The sequence below is a fragment of the Mesoplodon densirostris genome, chromosome 4, assembly GCF_025265405.1.
Source record: "Mesoplodon densirostris isolate mMesDen1 chromosome 4, mMesDen1 primary haplotype, whole genome shotgun sequence".
NCBI classification, from domain to species: Eukaryota; Metazoa; Chordata; class Mammalia; order Artiodactyla; family Ziphiidae; genus Mesoplodon; species Mesoplodon densirostris.
The window spans coordinates 62,217,082-62,236,760 of NC_082664.1; the positions used below are offsets into that span (position 1 = coordinate 62,217,082).

The window sequence follows — 19,679 nt, forward strand, 5'->3', positions numbered from 1 at the left end:
ACCATACCAGAGAAAGGCCAACCACAGGACAAGGATCAAAGAATTAAGTTAGTGAATCCTACCCTTGGAATTCTTCCTGGAGCTAGTCTTTTTCTACTTGATTACTCGGTTTCTGGAATTAAAAGCCTGCAGTTGCGGTTAGGAAAAGCTACTGATGATTTAGTTACTGTGCTATTATCTACACTTATAATTACCTCTGTTAATGGGAGATTCTTTAGGTTAGGAATCATGTGTTATTCACCAGTGTATCTTAAGCATTTAGCATTTTAATGAATGGAATAATCGTGAATTAACTACATTTTTCTGAAAACAGAGGCAAGATTAGGTATCAAGAGAAAAGTTACAGTATTCATAATGTATTCCTGACTCTGAGGCAAGTGAAAAAACCCATCCTTTCAAAACTGGGATCAGTGGCACGCCATGTTCACATCAAAGGTTGTTTTCCTCCTCTCATTTCCTTTCAGTTTCCTGAAATGGGATGATTCTAAATAATAGTAACAGATATCATATGGTTCATGCTTATTAGAGTTTAAGAACTGTGATACATACTTTAAATTACACTAAAGATAATACTACTAGCAGTAGCTAATAGTTACCGAGCACTTGCTGTGTGCCAGGCACTAAGTGGTTTATATATAATAACTACTTAAACTGTATCAGTCTCATATTGCAGACAAGAAAACTCAGGCACAGAGAAGAGGGCATGGACCGGTCAGCTGGTAGGTGTGGAGTCAGATATTGAACTTAGCTTCTGTGCTGGCTCTTTACCATTTTGCAGTGCTGTCACCTATGAGCTATGCTACCTCCAAGGCTGTCACTGGTCTTTTTGGTCCTTTTGTGCAAGTTAGAAAGAAGTGTGTCTTCCTCAGTTATAAGAAATATTATAAACATAAAGCCATTCTTTAGGAATTATGTAAATTGAATGATCAAATATAAAGTGATAGATGTTTTGAATTTTTAAAAATTTTTATTTATTTATTTTTGGCTGCATTGTGTCTTCGTTGCTTTCTCTAGTTGCGGTGAGCGGGGGCTACTGTTCAGTGTGGTGCGTGGCTTCTCTTGTTGTGAAGCACAAGGGCTTCAGTGGTTGTGGCGTGTGGGCTTCAGAAGTCATGGTGCGTGGGCTTCCGAAGTTGTGGCACACGGGCTTATTTGCTCTGCGGCATGTGGGATCTTCCCGGACCAGGGCTCAAACCCATGTCCCCTGCACTGGCAGGTGGATTCTTAACCACTGCACCACCAGGGAAGCCCAGTGTTTTGAATTTTTAATCAAACTTTGGAAAAATAGCCACTGGGATATAAAAATTTGTTTCAAAATATATATCTTGCTTTAATGGAAATTAAATTACTTATGACAGATTGAATGCTTAGTTTCTCCAATTTCTCTTTTTCAATAGAAATGATTCCTAGACTTTTGTGACATCTCTTTTGTGACATGTTAGGCCTTAAGGAGTTTATGCATTTTAATTTTATTTTTCTACTGGTGACTAACACTGGAAAAGTTAAATGGTTAAATGTGTCCTGAGAGCTATAACAGTATTTGGATATATGTCTGGTAAATTATTGCTGAAAGCATATTGTCATATATATATATGTATATGTATATATATTTTCAAGATATTTATTCTTCTGTACATAATAGCCTTTGAAGAAAAATGTGCCCATACTATACATGCTGTTATAGAATTTTTTTTAAATTATGGTAAATGAAATCTACCCTCTTAACAAAATTTTAAGTGTACAATACAGTACTGTTCAGGAGAGGCACAATGTGGTGCAGCAGATCTCTAGAACTTAATCACCTTGTGTAACTAAAACTTTAAACCTATTTCCCCTTCCATTAGTCCCTGGCAACCACCACTCTACTTTCTGCTTCTAGGTATCTGACTACTTTGGATACCTCATATATGTGGGATCAGCAGTATTTGTCCTTCTGTGACTGGCTTATTTCTCATAACAGTGTCCTCAGGGTTTATCCATATTGTCTCAAGTGGCAGGATTTCCTTCTTTTTTTAAGGCTGAATGATATTCTGTTGTATGCATACCACATTTTTTAAATCCATTCATCCATTGATATACATTTAGGTGTTTCCACATCTTGGCTATTGTAAATAAAGCTACAATGAACAAGTATTTCCTCTAGATCAAGATTTCAATTCCTTTTTTGGGATAAATACTCAAAAGTGGGATTGCTGGATGTGTGGTAGTTCTATTTTTAATTTCTTGAGAAATCTTCAAACTCTTTTTCATAGTGGCCACACCATTTTGCATTCCTACCAACAAAATGTACAAGGGTTCCAATTTCTCTACATCCTTGCCAACACTTATCTTTTGTTGTTTTGATAATAGCCACCTCGACAGATATGAAGTGGTATCTCATTGTGGTTTTTGATTATCCCTGATGACTACTGATGTTGACATGAAAAGATATACAGCATTACTAATCAATCACCATTAAAATGTCATATTTTAATGAATGCTATAAGTGATTTTTCAAAAACAACTTACAGTTACCGATTTTGCAACAATATTATATTCTTTACTATGGTCATTAGTTAATATAAATTGTAAATTTTTACAAAGTTGCAGTAGTTCACACTTATCATAATTTTCAAATTATATATGTCATCTGAACAGTACTTCTCAAACTGTAGTGTGCATTCACCTCACCTGGAGATCATGTTAAAATGTAGATTCTAATTCAGTAGGTCTGGTGGGGCCTGAGATTCTGTAATTCTAACAATCTTCCAGTTAAAAGTGATGTTGCTGGTCCATGAACTATATTAGCAAATATCTAGAACTATGAAGAGGCCATGATATTCTTCATTTTCATAAGCCTTTCTTTTAAAGACAATATTGTCATATCCAGTATAAGAAAAAATTGCTTTTGAAACGGTTTTGCATCATAGCTAGGCTGATAGTGAGATATATAGGTGAATTAAATCTTCTTTCTCCTTTTCCTGGTAATTCAGTGTTAGAGAAGCTGGTGTCAGAGTCAAGAAGGTCTGCAACTGGTACAACATCAATGATATAATTTTAGTAAACAGCATCGCTTCATGTTTCTTCGAAGAATTTCTTATTCCCTTTGATTCTTTGAAGGGTATTACTGATTAAATTTTGGTTCCTGCACATTTTGCATATAGCATTAAATAATATTGATGTTGCAAGAGGCTAAAATATTTTAATGGCAGTTAATTTTTGTACTGCCAGAATTTCCATAACCAAAAATAATCAATTGCCATATTAAGTCGGTGACAACATAGTAATATCCAATTTATGCCTAAGTAATATTTACTTTGTGTATTATTGATGGGAAATGAATATTTGTTGTTAGGTAATAATTTATGTCATCATGAAAGTATTTGTAGATTTAAGTTAAGAAATCAGAAATATTATTCTGATTCAGTAAGCAAATAGCAGGTGATATGAACTGCACTATACAGCATCACATTTAACCTGTACACTGATACCAATAGAGAACTTTTTGGCTCACATTTTCAGATACTTACCTATCAGTACACTAGTCAGAAGTGTAATTTCTTTTGTAAAAACACAGGTTATTTTAGATGTTTGACCAGCAAGGCCTTTTGATTATCAATTATGTTTGTTGTCAGGCAATGTTTGCAATATTCTGATTCTGTTAGAACAGCAGGCAATGCTGCTATCTGCTAGAAAATTGTCAGTTAATAGGCAAATCACCCATATTTTGAGTCAATAAACTTAAATAAAAGTGTGACAAAATTGTCTATGGTGTGAGTGATGCCTCTTGAATACGGAGCCCCTGGAAAGTGCATAAATGAACAACCCTGCATGGCAGCCCTGGCTGCTTCCTCAGCCTCTTTGACCCAAGGGCTGTTTTCTCACAGTGTCCCATATTAAGGCTGTGCTTGTACTGGTTGCATCACTCCTGGCATCCCACTCTCCAAATTAACCTCAAGAATTCAGTCATAGAGAACTAGATAGGACACTTGAAGTCTTTCCACAAGTAGCAGTGATAAATCTGTCTAGGTTTTTATATGGAGGCCTCTTGGAGAGGGAGCTGCTGTTGGTAGGTTTTCCATCCATGGCGTCTGTAGGTCAGCTGTTGAGCAGAAAGAAGGGGAATTCATGCAGGTCTTTGCACAGCAATCTTTGCATTTAACAGCCCTTTTGTAGTAGCAGATAGGGGCCTATGTCATAGGCTCTATAAATTTATCCAATGACAGAGCAGATCCTACCACCACCCATTACTCCATGCAAAGGAAGTCTGAGCTGGAGTTCTTCCTTGCCCGAGGGCCACATCCCCGCAAAATTTGGGCCACATTACATCTTGATTTTCATGTTACCTTGACTAGAAATGCCAGTTCATGGTACCCGTATCATGTCTGGAAGGAACCTGTGGAATCACCTAGCCCAACCTCCTCTCCAGCGCAGGAATCCCCTTTCCAGCTTCCTTGAGTACCTCCCTTTTAACTGAGGGTTTCCAGTGACGGCTGCTCAATAGTCCATTTCATTTCAGTGCATTCCAGAGGCCCAGATCTATTTACTAGAAATATTGACCGTATCTTAGGTTCTCTTATTTATCAGTTAATTAATTATTAGTTTCCTTGTAACTTTATTTATTCAAATTATTTTTTTTCTGAAACAGTAAAACTTTGATCCTCTTCAAACATGTTTATCAAAGGTGAATTTAAAGTCCACATGTAGCTATAAAATATATAGAAGTAGAATATAGGATTATAGAACTTCAGAATTGGAAGAAATTATATAATGATTTATATTTTATTTTCTTCATTTACCCCCTTCCCCCACAGATGTTTAAATATAGTATTCCCCTTGTGTACCAACTTTAAATATCAAAAGAAAATCTCTCCTAGAGTGTAAGAGCTGAGCTGCTATCAAAATACCACTGAAAATAAATGCTCTGTGGAATGTAACTGTCTAGAAATGTTCAAGGTCGTTTAGTCGTATTAGCAATAAAGTCAATCAATATACACTGAATGCAGTGGTTGCTCATGGAAATAATTAAGCTAATTGTCTTTGGGGAATCCATGTTGCAGATTTCTTTTCCAGTTTGCTATGCTCTAAGGCTGCCTTTTCCCCTTCTCTTTCTGGTTCTTTTAATGTTTGCACTTGAGGTCCATAAAGATCCAGTCAGAATTTAAATTGGAAGGATTCTCATGGGAACTCTAACTGTATCCTTTCTTCTTCCCTTTTAACCAGGCCCATTTTTTTTTCATGAAGGATTTGGGCTGAGTTTGAATAAATCATAATCATTGTGGTTCTCTTAGCTGTTAACAAGAACAAAATGAGGGTGCGTGCTTTCTGGACAGTTTTGATTGCAGGCTGCATGTGGATGGGCATGCTGCTGAGGAAGGCTGTATGCTTGGTAGCTGTCTGACAAATTTGGGCCCACCCTTCCCCTCACTTACCCTTGGTGGGGAGGATTATTGACAGAGTGTAAAAAAGGGACAATGCACCCTGTAATGGCCAATCCCAACATGATCTTGGGTCTATGGATGTGTTTAATGCACTATTTCCAGAGGGCACACAGAGATATCCAGGCTTGAGGTGTTACTCATAGCTTTTCCCCCAGAGTTTTACTTACCGTTCAATTGCATAATCTAGAATAATTCTCAAGACATTTAGTAGGAAAGTTGGAATCATAGAGAAAAGAAATCCTCATGGTTCAACTTTTTCTTTGATTCTTGCTTCTTTCAACTGTCTGCACCTGTATATAGAAACAAAATCAACAAATATTAAGTAAATGCCTATGGAGGATTCTTGTAGGAAAATGATCAAGCTAAGAGAAAATCCCTACCTTCTATTAATTTATAATCTAATTGGAGGAGAAAAGATGAGAGAATCATGTGTGAAAAATTATTCAGGCTCAGTATGTTTTTCTGAAAAGGCAAAAAAAGGAGGGGGGCGGGGTTTACTGCAAAGAAAGTTTTATGTGCATTGTAACAATGTACTTTGAATAGTGCCAGTTCATAATATTGTGTCCCATTAACTCCATAGATTATCTAAGTATTCTGATTGTGCCACTTTTTTTTTTAACCTCCAAATTCTATTTTTTCAGATGATCTTTCTCCTAAAAGTGAGGACAAAACCTAGTCAGGTTGTATGTTCTCATTTATATTTCAGAAATTTTGGTCACTATTTTAGTTTTAGATTTTCTGCTAACTTGAGCATGACCCTAGACAATCCTCTTCAGTTCTATATTTCTTGGATTCCTAGTCAGTAAAATGAATTGCTTGATCTGGTTTATCCCTGAAGTACATTGGGGTTCTAAAATGCAATGATTTTGATACTTATATATAATAGGGTAAACCTTTTTGGCCTTAGAGGTTTCTTCATGGTGTCAATCTCAGATGTTGGACATGAATTTTGGACATGAATTTTTGGAATCTTGGACATGAATTTTTTTAAATGTCTTTTTAATTAGAAAGGTAGTTTATGCTAGTCATAAAAAATTAAGAAAATACAAATGAGAGAAAAAGGCCCAACCACCAGAATAACTGAATAATCATATAAGCTTCCTTTTCCACTTGTGCCCTGTACCAATTCAGCACAGGTGACGGTCATAATAATTGTGATGTGACAGCACACCTGAGGGGTTACCACCACACACTTTTCATCATCCTGAGGACTGGATGCTGCCTGACCAGTGAGTGATCCAATTCCATAATCACATCCTGAAGCGCCTGCTTTCTAAAACCATTTTAAAAATTTTTATTAATTTCTTCTCTTTATAATTTATTGATGTGAACACTTATATCATGAATTCTAGATCTTTCCTAATGTAAGCACTTATTTTTCCCTCTAAGCCATTGGTTAGAATGTGTCCCACAAATTTTGATATGTTGTAGTTTTAAATTTTTCATTCAGTTCAAAATATATTCTAGTTTTCTTTGTGGTGCTTCTTTGACCCATGGCTAATTTATAAATACATTGTTTAATATCCAAATACTTGGAGATTTCTGGAAATATTTCTTATTATAATTTCTAGTTTAATTCCATTGTAGTCTGATAAATACTTTGTATGGTTTTAATCTTCTGTTTATTAAGACTTTATGGTAAAGAATATTGTTTATCTTTGTGAATGACTTGTGTGCACTTAAACAGAATGTTAATCTGTTGTTTGGGGGCATAGTTTTCTATAAATGTCAGCTAAGTCAAGTTGGTTTATAGCTGCATTCAAGTCTTCTGTATCCTTACCATTTGCTGTCTACTTATCCTACTACAGTTGAGAAACGAATACTGACGTCTCCAACTATAAATTTGGATTTATTTCTTTCTCCTTGTAGCACTATCCATTTTTGCTTCATGAGTTTTGAAGCTCTGCATAAGCATTTAGCACTGGTCTATCCTCTTATTGAATTGAGTTCTTTATCATGATGAAAGGCACCTCTTTATCCCTGGTAATATTTTTTTTTTCAGAAATCTGTTTTTTCTGATATTAGTATAGCCGTACCACTTTCCTTATGATTAATTTTTGCATGTTATATTTTCCCCATCATTTAAATTTTAACCTATTATTCTTTTTATATTTAAAGTGGGTTTCTTATGCATATTATATAGTTGGGTCTTCACATTCTTGACAGTTTTTGCATTTCAACTGAGTATTTAGACTATTTATGTTTAATGTAATTAGTGATATGGCAGGATTTAGAACTACCAGCTTGCTACTTGTTTTCTATTTGTCTTCTCTGTTCTTTGTTCCTTTTTCTTCTTTTTATGCTTTCCTTTGGTTTAGTTGTTTTTTAAAATTCCATTTTATTTTAAATAACAGTTTTTAACTATATCTGTTTTATTTTTATATTTTAGTGGTTGCTCTAGGGATAATTATACATCTTTAATTTACCACAGTCTACTTTCAAATACTGTCATAACACTTTCCCTTTACTGTAAAACCCTTACAAAAATATACATCCATTTATTCCCTCCCATCCTTTGTTCTATTATAGTTAGCCATTGTACTTTTCACTGGCTGTAAACCATACAATCCAGTGTTATTATTTTTGCTTTAAAATGCCAATGATCTTTTATAGAGATTTAAAAATAAGATGAAATATATTTTTGTCTACTCACATGTTTACCATTTAGCAGTCTTTATTCCTTTGTGTAGAGTCAGATTTTCCTCTGGTATCATTTTCCTTCTGCTTAAAGAATTTTCTTTAACATTTCTAGCAGGGCAGGAGCTAGGGGTAAATTCTCCTAACTTTTATTTTTCTGAAAAAATCTTTATTTGCCTTTATTTTTGTAAGCTATTTTTTCTGGCTGACTGAAGAATTCTATGTGACAAGCTTTTTTCTTTCAGTGTTTTAATGTCTCTTTATTATATTCTGGCTTGAATATTTTTTGATAAGTATGCTGTCATTTAAATCCTTGTTCCTTTATACATAATGTGTCTTTTTTCTTTCTGGCCGTTTTTAAGATTTTATCAATGGATGTTTAACAATTTGATTCTGATGCCTTGGCATTTTTTTTTCTTTATAGTTCTTCTGATTGGTATTTACTGAGCTTGAATCTGTGGTTTTATATAGTTTTTCATCAAATTTCAAAGAAGTCACTGTTTATTCAAAAAAATATTTTCTGTTCATGTCCCTCTTCTCTACCAATTACATGTATGTTAGAATGCTGATGTTCTGGGCTTTCTAATTTTTTAAAGTTTTTTTTCCCTTTATGTTCATTTTGGATGGTTTCTATGGCTCTGTCTTCAAATTTGCTGATCTTTTCTTTTGCAGTATCTAGTAAGATGTTAATTCCATCTAGTGTATCCTAAATTTCAAATTCATTTTTCATCTCTTAAAGTTTGGTTTGGTTCTTTGTTTTTATCTTGCATTTCTATTCTCAGCATGCTCATGTTTTCCCTCCCTTCTTGAAATATGAAGCATTTTTAACATCCTTGTCCACTAGTTCTATCATCTCTGTTTCTGTGTCTGTTTCTATTGCTTGATATTTCCTGTTATAAGTTATAGTTTCCTGCTTGTTGCATGGCAATTTTTTATTAGATGATAGATGTAAATTGTACATTTCTGGTGCTAGATTTTGTTTTCCTTTTAATACTATTGAATTTTATTTTTGTGTGCAGTGAATTTACTTTATATCAGTTGGAATGTTTTGAGGTTTGCTTTTAATTTTCTTAGGCCATTAATCTATAGCTAATGTAGTCCCACCATTTAGGCAATATACTTTTGAAGATTTTACTTGATTTCTTATCTACTATAAGATCTTTCCACTCTTTCTGATGGGAACACAAGCGGTTCCCAGCTCTGTGTCCTTAGGAAATTGCCCAGCTCTGTGTTGGCCCTCTCCCACTCAGCTCCTTACTGCAGCCTGGTAACTGTCTCCCAGGGCATAAGCTTGGTCAGTAGTAGGGCTCATCTTGCTTGTTTCTCTTCTTTCGCGGATCACAGTTTTGTCTTGCTTTTTGTCCAGTGTCTGAAAATTGTCATTTCATATATTTTATCTGATTTTCTAGTTGTTTATAGTAGGAAGGTAAATATAGTCTATGTTATTCCATCTTGGTTACTAGCAAAATCTGTATTTTTTTAAAGAAATATACAGTTTCTGATAAAGTATGCTGATTAGAGAATACACTCAGTATAACTTCAGTCTTTTGAAATTGTTGATGCTTGTTTTAGGGCCTTTCTGGTTTTTGTCTCTTTGCTTTATCAGTTATTGAAAAGGTGTGTTATGATTCACAGAATGATTATGAATTTGTCTATTTCTCCTTATCAACCTTTAACATTTTGCTTTTTGTACTTACAGTTTATGTTATTAGTTATTACAATTACATTATTCCATTATGTTAAATTTAATAACACTCTATCTTTCTGGTGTATTGAACCTTTTGAAGTGTGAGTGACCATCTTTACGTTTAGTAATGCTTTTTGCCTTACAGCATTTTTTTTTCTGGTATCAATATATCTGTTTTCATAGTGTATCTTTTTTTATTCTATTACCTTCAACCTTGCACTGTATGTTTTAAATAACTATTTTATATATTTTACATATTTTATATAAATATATATCTGATCTGGTAATTTTTTCCTTTTAATTGGAGCATTTAAGCCACTTATATTAAATGTAATAACTGACATATTCATGTTAAATCTAGTGTCTCATGTAATTTCTGTTTGTTCTGCTTGTTCTTTATTTCTTCTTTTCCCTCATTTTGGACTTTTATTTTTAATATACTAATTATTTTATAAAATTTTACATAAAATAGAAATGAATTCAGATGCAAAGTATATCAATCAATGTAAATTTAAATAGAGCCAAACAAGATATTAATATTTTTAAATGAAAAAGTAAAACAAAAACTTTTCACCTTATATAAAATTATTCATATTTTAGATGTATGTTGCTTGAATTGTCATTTTTCTCTTAGGATTAAAGTAATGCTCTCCATTAAACTTAATTAGGCCATGAATGATTAAATATTATTTGAAAAATCACAAATGCAAACAGATTCTGAAACTTAAGAATTTACAAATAATCACAATTGATTATTGAACTCTTTTCCATGTTTAAAAACTCTAAAAATCTAGAATATGAATTCTGTATGGAAATAACTAGCCAAACACCATGTATCTTAAGTAAAACTCAGCTTCTAAGATGGTATATAAAGCATAAATAGAATTTGAAATATAAAGAAGTTTTGTGAACAAATGAGTTTTGTCAATTACTTTTAAAAATAAAGAAGCTGCAGTTCCTCAGATTCTTCTTAGTCAATGTTAGAACTTAAAAGGACTTTTTAACACTATCAAGGACAAAAAAAAACCCCAAACTCCTTTTCTTTTTTCTGAATTTTATTTATTTACTTTTTATACAGCATTTTCTTATTAGTTACCTATTTTATACATATTAGTATATATATTACAATCCCAATCTCCCAATTCACCCCACAACCACCAACACCCCTCCCCCACTTTCCCTCCTTGGTGTCCATACATTTGTTCTCTACATGTGTCTCTATTTCTGCCATGCAAACTGGTTCATCTCTACCAGTTTTCTAGATTCCACATATATGCATTAATATACGATATTTGTTTTTCTCCTTCTGACTTACTTCACTCTGTATGACAGTCTCTAGGTCCATCCACGTCTCTACAAATGACCCAATTTTGTTCCTTTTTATGGTTGAGTAATATTCCATTGTATATATGTACTACATCTTCTTTATCCATTTATCTGTCAGTGGGCATTTAGGTTGCTTCCATGACCTGGCTCTTGTAAGTAGTGCTGCAGTGAACATTGGGGTGCATGTATCTTTTTGAATTATGGTTTTCTCTGGGTATATGCCCAGTAGTGGGATTGCTGGGTCATATGGTAATTCTGTTGTTAGTTTTTAAAGGAACCTCCATACTGTTCTCCATAGTGGCTGTATCAATTTACATTCCCACCAACAGTGCAAGAGGGTTCCCTTTTCTCCACACCCTCTCCAGCCTTTGTTGTTTGTAGATTTTCTGATAATGCCTATTCTGACCGGTGTGAGGTGATACCTAGTTTTGATCTGCATTTCTCTAATAATTAATGATGTTAAGCAGCTTTTAATGTGCCTCTTGGCCCCATGTATGTCTTTGGAGAAATGTCTATTTAGGTCTTCTGCCCATTTTTTGGTTGGGTTGTTTGTTTTTTTAATATTGAGCTGCATGAGCTGTTTATATATTTTGGAGATTAATCCTTTGTCCATTGATTCATTTGCAAATATTTTCTCCCATTCTGGGGTTGCCTTTTCATCTTGTTTATAGTTCCCTTTGCTGTGCTTTTAAGCTTTTAAGTTTCATTAGGTCTCATTTGTTTATTTTTGTTTTTATTTTCATTACTCTAGGAGATGGGTCAAAAAAGATCTTGCTGTGATTTATGTCAAAGAGTGTTCTTCCTATGTTTTCCTCTAAGAGTTTTATAGTGTCTGGTCTTACATTTAGGTCTTTAATCCATTTTGAGTTTATTTATGTGTATGGTGTTAGGGAGTACTCTAATTTAATCTTTTACATGTAGCTGTCTGGTTTTCCCAGCACCACTTATTGAAAAGTCTGTCTTCTCCATTGTATATCCTTGCCTCCTTTGTCATAGATCAGTTGACCATTGGTGCGTGGGTTTATCTCTGGGCTTTCTATCCTGTTCCATTGATCTATCTTTCTGTTTTTGTGCCAGTACCATATTGTCCTGATTACTGTAGCTTTGTAATATAGTCTGAAGTTAGGGAGTCTGATTCCTCCAGCTCCATTTTTTTCCCTCAAGATTGCTTTGGCTATTTGGGGTCTTTTGTGTCTCCATAAAAATTTTAAGTTTTTTTTTTGTTCTAGTTCTGTATAAAATGCCATTGCTAATTTGATAGGGATTGCATTGAATCAGTAGATGGCTTTGGGTAGTATAGTCATTTTCACAATATTGATTCTTCCAATCCAAGAACATGGTATATCTCTCCATCAGTTTGTGTCATCTTTATTTCTTTCATCAGTGTCTTATAGTTTTCTGAGTTCAGGTATTTACTTCCTTAGGTAGGTTTATTCCTAGGTATTTTGATTCTTTTTGTTGCAATTGTGAATGGGATTGTTTCTTAATTTCTCTTTCTGATCTTTCATTGTTAGTGTATAGGAATGCAGGTGATTTCTGTGCCTTAATTTTGTATCCTGCAACTTTACCAAATTCATTGATTAGCTCTAGTAGTTTTCTGGTGCCATCTTTAGGATTTTCTACATATAGCTTCATGTAATCTGCAAACAGTGACAGTGTTACTTCTTCTTTTCCATTTTGGATTCCTATTATTTCTTTTTCTTCTCTGATTGCCATGGCTAGGACTTCGAAAACGAAGGTGAATAATTGTGGTGAGAGTGGATATCCTTGTCTTGTTCCTGATCTTAGAGGAAATGCTTTCAGTTTATCACCATTGAGAATAATGTTTGCTGTGGGTTTGTCATATATGGCCTTTATTATGTTGAGGTAGGTTCCCTCTGAGCCCACTTTCTGGAGAGATTTATCATAAAAGGATGTTGAATTTTGTCAAAATCTTTTTCTGCATCTATTGAGATGATCACATGGTTTTTTTCTTCTAACTTGTTGCTATGGTGATTCACATTGATTGATTTGCATAGATTGAAGAATCCTTGCATACATGGGATAAATCCCACTTGATCATGGTGTATGATCCTTTTAATGTGTTGTTGGGTTCTCTTTGCTAGTATTTTTTTGAGGTTTTTTTCATCTATTCGTCAGTGCTATTGGTCTGTAATTTTCTTTTTTTGTAGTACCTTTGTTTGGTTTTGGTTTCAAAGTGATGGTGGCTTCGTAGAAGGAGTTTGGGAGTGTTCCTTCCTCTGCAATTTTTTGGAAGAGTTTGAGAAGGATGGGTGTTAGCTCTTTTCTAAATGTTTGTTAGAATTCGCCTGTGGAGCCATCTGGTCCTGGGCTTTGTATGTTGGAAGATCTTTTTTATCACAGTTTCAATTTCATTACTTGTGATTGGTCTGTTCATATTTTCTATTTCTTCCTGGTTCAGTCTTGGAAGGTTATACCTTTCTAAGAATTTGTCCAGTTCTTCCACGTTGTCCATTTTATTGGCATAGAGTTGCTTGTAGTAGTCTCTCATGATGCTTTGTATTTCTGTGGTGTCCATTGTAACTTCTCCTTTTTCATTTCTAAATTTATTGATTTGAGTCCTCTCCCTCTTTTTCTTCATGAGTCTGGCTAAAGTGTTATCAGTTTTGTTTATTTTCTCAAAGAACCAGCTTTTAGTTTTATTGATCTTTGCTGTTGTTTTCTTTGTTTCTACTTCATTTATTTCTGCTGTGATCTTTATGATTTCTTTCCTTCTACTAAATTTGGGTTTTGTTTGTTCTTCTTTCTCTAGTTCCTTTAGGTGAAACGTTAGATTGTTTATTTGAGATTTTTCTTGTTTCTTGAGGTAGAATTTTGTTGCTATAAGCTTCCCCTTTAGAACTGCTTTTGCTGCATCCCATAGGTTTTGGTTTGTCGTGTTTTTCTTGTCATTTGTCTGTAGGTATTTTTGATTTCCTTTTTGTTTTCTTCAGTGATCTCTTGGTTATTTAGTAGTGTATTGTTTAGCCTCCATGTGTTTGTGTTTTTTACATTTTTTCCCCTGTAATTGATTTCTCATCTCATAGCGTTGTGGTCAGAAATGATGCTTGATATGATTTCAGTTTTCTTAAATTTACCAAGACTTGATTTGTGCCCCAAGATATAATCTATCCTGGAGAACGTTGCATGTGCACCTGAGAAGAAAGTAAATTCTGTTGTTTTTGGATCGAATGTCCTATAAATATCAATTAAATCTATCTGGTCTATTGTGTCATTTAAACCTTGTGTTTCTTTATTAATTTTTTGTCTGGATGATCTGTGCATTTGTGTAAGTGAGGTATTAAAGTCCCCCACTATTATTGTGTTACTGTTGATTTCCTCTTTTATAGCTGTTAGCATTTGCCTTATGTATTGCTGTGCTCCTATTTTGGGTGCATGTATATTTATAATTGTTATATCTTCTTCTTGGATTGATCCCATGATCATTATGTAGGGTCCTTCCTTGTCTCTTGTAATATTCTTTATTTTAAAGTCCATTTTATCTGATATGAGTATTGCTACTCCAGCTTTCTTTTGATTCCCGTTTACATGGAATATCTTTTTCCATCCCTTCACTTTCAGTCTGTACGTGTCCCTAGGTCTGAAGTGGGTCTCTTTTGGACAGCATATATGTGGGTCTTGTTTTTGTATCCATTCAGCAAGCCTGTGTGTTTTGGTTGGAGCATTTAATCCATTCATATTTAAGGTGATTATCGATATGTATGTTCCTGTTACCATATTCTCAATTGTTTTAGGTTTGTTTTTGTAGGTGTTTTTCTTCTCTTGTGTTTCCCACTTAGAGAAGTTCCTTTAGCATTTGTTGTAAAGCTGGTTTGATGGTGTTGAATTGTCTTAGCTTTTGCTTGTCTGTAAAGCTTTTGATTTCTCCATCAAATCTGAAGGAGATCTTTGCCAGGTAGATAAATCTCGGTTGTCAGTTCTTCCCTTTCATCACTTTAAATATATTGTGCCACTCCTTTCTGGCTTGTAGAGTTTCTGGTGAGAAATCAGCTGTTAACCTTATGGGAGTTCCCTTATAAGTTATTTGTCGTTTTTCCTTTGTTGCTTTTAATAGTTTTTGTTTGTCTTTAATTTTTGTCAATTTGATTACTATGTGTCTTGGTCTTTTCTCCTTGAGCTTATCCTGCCTGTGACTCTCTGTACTTCCTGGACTTGAGTGGCTATTTCCTTTCCCATGTTAGGGAATTTTTCAGCTATGATCTCTTCAAATATTTTCTTGGGTCCTCCCTCTCTCTCTTCTCCTTCTGGGACTCCTATGATGCGAATGTTGGTACGTTTAATGTTGTCCCAGAGGTCTTTTAGGCTGTTTTCATTTCTTTTCTTTATTCTGTTCTGCGGCAGTGAATTCCAGCATTCTGTCTTGCAGGTCACTTATCCGTTCTTCTGCCTCAGTTTTTCTGCTATTGATTCCTTCTAGTGTGTTTTTCATTTCAGTTATTGTATTGTTCATCTCTGTTTGTTCTTTAATTCTTCTAGGTGTTTGTTCTTTAATTTTTCTAGGTCTTTTTTAAACATTTCTTTCGTCTTCTTGATCTTTGCCTCCATTCTTTTTCTGATGTCCTGGATCATCTTCACTATCTTTATTCTGAATTCTTTTTATGGAAGGTTGCCTATCTCCAGTTCATTTAGTTGTTTTTCTGGGGTTTTATCTTGTTCCTTTATCTGGTACATATTCCTCTGCCTTTTCATTTTGTCCATCTTTCTGTGAATGTGGTTTTCATTCCATCAGCTGCAGGACTGTAGTTCTTCTTGCTTCTGCTGCCTGCCCTCTGGTGTATGAGGCTATCAAAGAGGCTTGATCAAGTTTCCTGATGGGAGGGACTGGTGGTGGGTAGAGCTGGGTGTTGCTCTTGTGGGCAGAGCTCATTAAAAATTTAATCTGCTTGTCTGCTGATGGGTGGAGCTGAATTCCCTCCCTGTTGGTTGTTTGGCCTGACGTGACCCAGCACTGGAGCCTACAGGCTCTTTGGTGTGGCTAATGGTGGATTCCAGTAGGGCTCATGCCAAGCAGTACTTCCCAGAACTTCTGCTGCCAGTGTCCTTGTTCCTGTGGTGAGCCACAGCCATCCCCCGCCTCTTCAGGAGACCCTCCAACACTAGCTGGTAGGTCTGGTTCAGTCTCCTGTGGGGTCACTGTTCCTTCCCCCTGTGTCCTGTCCTGATATGCGCACTACTTTGTGTGTGCCCTCCAAGAGTGGAGTCTTTGTTTCCCCCAGTCCTGTTCAAGTCCTGCAATCAAATCCCACCAGCCTTCAAAGTCTAATTCTCTGGGAATTCCTCCTCCCGTTGCCAGACCCCCAGGTTGGGAAGCCTGACATGGGGCTCAGAACCTTCACTGCTGTGGGTGGACTTCTGTGGTATAATTGTTCTCCAGTTTTGTGTGTCACCCACCCAGTGGTTGTTGGATTTGATTTTATTGTGATTGAGACCCTCCTACCATCTCATTTTGGCTTCGCCTTTGTCTTTGGAAGTGGAGTGTCTTTTTTGGTGAGTTCCAGTGTCTTCCTGCTGATGATTGTTCAGCAGTTAGTTGTGATTCCTGTGCTCTTTCAAGAGGGAGTGAGCACACGTCCTTCTACTCCGCCATCTTGAACCAATCATCCACAAAACTTCTTTTAATGTTAAAATTTCAAAGAATTTTCTTTTATGAATTTATAGAAATTTACATTCCAAAGCTTCTAGAGAAGAGTCTCTAATATTTATACATTTGTTTTCATTGAAATGTAAATAATTGTATCTGAGAATTACTATTAACTGCTAAAATTAAGTCTCTGAGAAATTCCCAAAAGAACTCAGGGTTTAGCTTTTACAAAGAAGCTCTTAAAACCATTGTTCTGAAGAAAAATTTCCCCTGCTAGACTACTGTTACTCACTTTCCTTGCTCATTCAAAGTGCAGTTTTGTAGTCACTCAGCAATGAACCATTTTAATTTGGTCACATTGTCTAAACATATAAAGATGCCAGACAAAGGAATAAATATTTGTTTGTATCTAAATAGTTTCAGATTAGTGAATTAGGGTTTTATTTATTTAACTTTTTAAAGTTAACAGTTGGCAGTGTATTCATTTTTTTTCTAAAATTGTATTCAAATTTCACACACCTGTCTTTTCACAAAAGGGGCTTCAGTTTAAAGTTAAACTACTTGCATTAAAACTATAATTAAACCCCAAACCTCACTTTGACAAATAATCATCCTATTAAAATAATGACACATTTGCTCTTTCTTCTCCATTTCTGGTAAAAAATTAGTCAGGAAACAGAAAAAATATATAAAATACATAAAATGACTTTATTTAAAAAAATCACTCTCTAAGAAGTGCACAAAAAGTGTGGCTTTGGAAATATTTCCTCTAAGAATCTAGCTACATTAAAAATAATGGTGTATATTATTATATCATTTCTTGTCAAAGACTTTCTGATGCGATTCCTGTATTACAATTTCAGCTTATAACCTGGGACCTGGAAAGAATAAGTATTTTATCATTACTCAGTCACTTTTAGTTTCTTCTACTTTGCTTTCAAAAAAAGAGGCAGTGAAATTTTAAAGGCCATCTCACATGTAGTGGCAAAGAGCAAAATTGCAGAATATTGATACACACAGAAACAGACATAACAAATTTCAAGGAGCTTTTGATGACAGAAGCAAGTAGTCCTGTAGTCAACATAAATTGGTGGTGAAAGATTGAGATCTTTGATCATGATCACAAAGGAAAACCTAGAATAAATGTGGCAGAAGAGAAAATATCTGAGGCATTTTACAGGACTCTATTCCTCTGTAATGTTGGAAGATGCTCAAATCAGAGTCTGAATCCTTGATTTCATTCACTGGTTACCTTTAACTTCCTTGAGTCCTCTATGAATGTAACAAAGCACTTAGGTAAACAGTCCTGCCACCAGATTTTCTGCATGTTGCCTGTTTACATCACTCTTTGTCATTAAATCTTTAATCTCCAGGAATAAGCTAATTTGCTGCCACTACTAGCTTGTATTTGCCATCTTTACCTTTTGAGGAATGAAAATCAGGAGGAGAATTGCCAGGGTCTCCCTAAAAAAGTCTCCATATCTGCCATTCTTTCCTAGGATATAAGAAGTGACTGTCTTGAATGTGATATGCTTATCATAGCAAGTTTGTTGAAATGATTCTGAATAACTGGGACACTCCCCATGTCATCATAGCACCTATGTATTGAAAAAAGTAAACAGGAATTTCTGAATGCTTGCTTTCCCCAACAAATTGATTTGGTATCTACTCTAATAGCTGGAGACCGTGGTGGCCCCAGATCCTTAATAGAAAATCTGAGGCCCAGCAGATATCCTCAAGTCCTATGGAGTCTGGCCTTCTTGACTTCCAATGGATTTTTTTAATCATTGATTTTTTTTGCTATCTTTTAGTTGTATTATGCTCTTTCCCTATACTTTTAGTGTTCATCCTAGAAATCACAAAATGTACCATTGACTTATCAATGTCTAATATTAATGGATAATTTTACTCTCTTCCTGGGTAATACAAGCTGCTTAGAACACTTCATTTACGTAGTTCCTTATGTACATATTATTATTTTTTAATGGATCACTGTTTATTGAGATTTACTCATGTTTACAACTTTCTTTTCTTTTTATTCTTTTTGTATTTTTGAGCCCTTGATTTCCAGCCATCATTTCCCTTTTCTCTGGAAGAAGTCAGTGAGAATTTAACAACATATTGGACAGTCAAAGAGACAATTAGTGAACTGAAAACATACTTTGCAGATTCCTTTGGATGCAGGTTTCCTAATGGTGAACTCTTTCAATTTTTTATTCATCTGAAAATGATTTTATTTTTGCTAGTTACAAATTCTAGGTTAGTAGTTTCTTTCTGACTTCCATTGATGCTGTTCAGAAGTCACCTGTCAGTCTACTGTTATTCTCTTGAAGGTGAGTTGCTCTGGCTGCACTGAAGATTTTTTTGGTTTTATCCAATTTCACTATGATCTGTTTAGGTATGGCTTTCCTTTTATTTATTCTGTTTGGGATTTATTTGGATTCCTAAATTGGAAGACAGATATTTTTCATGAGTTTTGGAAAATTCTAGGCTAAAATCTACACAGAAATGACCAGTGCCCATTCTTATTCTTCTAGATGCCAGAACTTAAGGATTTCTCATGGAATTCTGAGTCTTTTACATTCTCTTCCATGTTTTCCATCTTTTTCTTGTATGCTGCATGCTGGGGAGTGTCTTCTGACCTATTTTCAGTTCACTAACTGTCTCTTCTGCTGTCCAGTATATTGTTAAATTCCCATTGGATTCTTAATTTTTTATTTTTTATTTATTTATTTTTTGCAGTACACGGGCCTCTCACTGTTGTGGCCTCTCCCGTTGTGGAGCACAGGCTCCGGACGCACAGGCTCAGCGGCCATGGCTCACAGGCCTAGCTGCTCCGTGGCATGTGGGATCTTCCCAGACCGGAGCACGAACCCGTGTCCCCTGCATCAGCAGGCAGACTCTCAACCACTGCGCCACCAGGGAAGCCCTGAATTCTTAATTTTTTAAATGGATTTTTCCATTGTAGAATTTCAATTTGTTTCTTTTTTAAAACTGTGAAGTCACT

The 19,679-nt window shown here is 35.0% G+C and overlaps 1 pseudogene; it reads right to left on the reverse strand.

Annotated features, from left to right (window-relative positions):
* The window catches only part of LOC132488075 (general transcription factor IIH subunit 3-like), a 93,270-nt pseudogene that overhangs the window by 72,218 nt on the left and 1,373 nt on the right, over positions 1-19,679 (reverse strand).